Source organism: Vicia villosa, unplaced genomic scaffold (assembly GCF_029867415.1).
Source record: "Vicia villosa cultivar HV-30 ecotype Madison, WI unplaced genomic scaffold, Vvil1.0 ctg.000393F_1_1, whole genome shotgun sequence".
Taxonomy (NCBI): Eukaryota; Viridiplantae; Streptophyta; class Magnoliopsida; order Fabales; family Fabaceae; genus Vicia; species Vicia villosa.
In genome coordinates this window covers 338,808-339,514 of record NW_026705177.1, presented here as the reverse complement: position 1 = coordinate 339,514, position 707 = coordinate 338,808, and positions in this window count along the sequence as shown.

Sequence of the window (707 nt, the reverse complement as noted above, 5' to 3'; positions counted from 1 at the left end):
ACAATATAGACTATATCAATTTTTTGAAAAACACAAAAGATTATTTTTTGCAATTACTAAAAAATACAAAGTTAATAATATAGAATCTCGTATGTATTTTAGGGTGTCATCAATTTCATACATAATTTTTTAGAAAATACAAAATTAACATTATCAAACTTTTTGATAAATTCTTAAAATTATTTTTTAAAATACAAAATTAACATTATCAAACTTTTTGATAAATTCTTAAAATTATTTTTTAAAATACAAAATTAACATTATCAAACTTTTTGATAAATTCAATTACTATTTTTGCTGTTTGGATTTTTGAAAAAAAAATTGCATAAATCCATAGTTTTTTTTAAATTTTTTTAAAGGTTTTATATTAGTTTTCATAAAAAATAATATAAATTTTAAATTTTCAAAAAGTAAATAAATATTTAATCATTTAGATTTTTGTTTTAAAGTGAAATTGTCATTCTGATAAAATTGGGAGTGCGATAGCATATGAGAGTGTCATACTCATTTTTATAACTTCTCAATTTGCACATTCTTTTTCTAATTTACATGAACGGGCCATGGTCCAAGTGGCCTTAATTAGGAGTGTAGGATTTTAAATCTTACATAAAAAAAATGAAATAAAATTTGAATAAAGAAATAATCTGAAAATATTTAATTTAGTCATAATTATTTAATTTTAAAATGATCAAAATCAAAGTCTTATA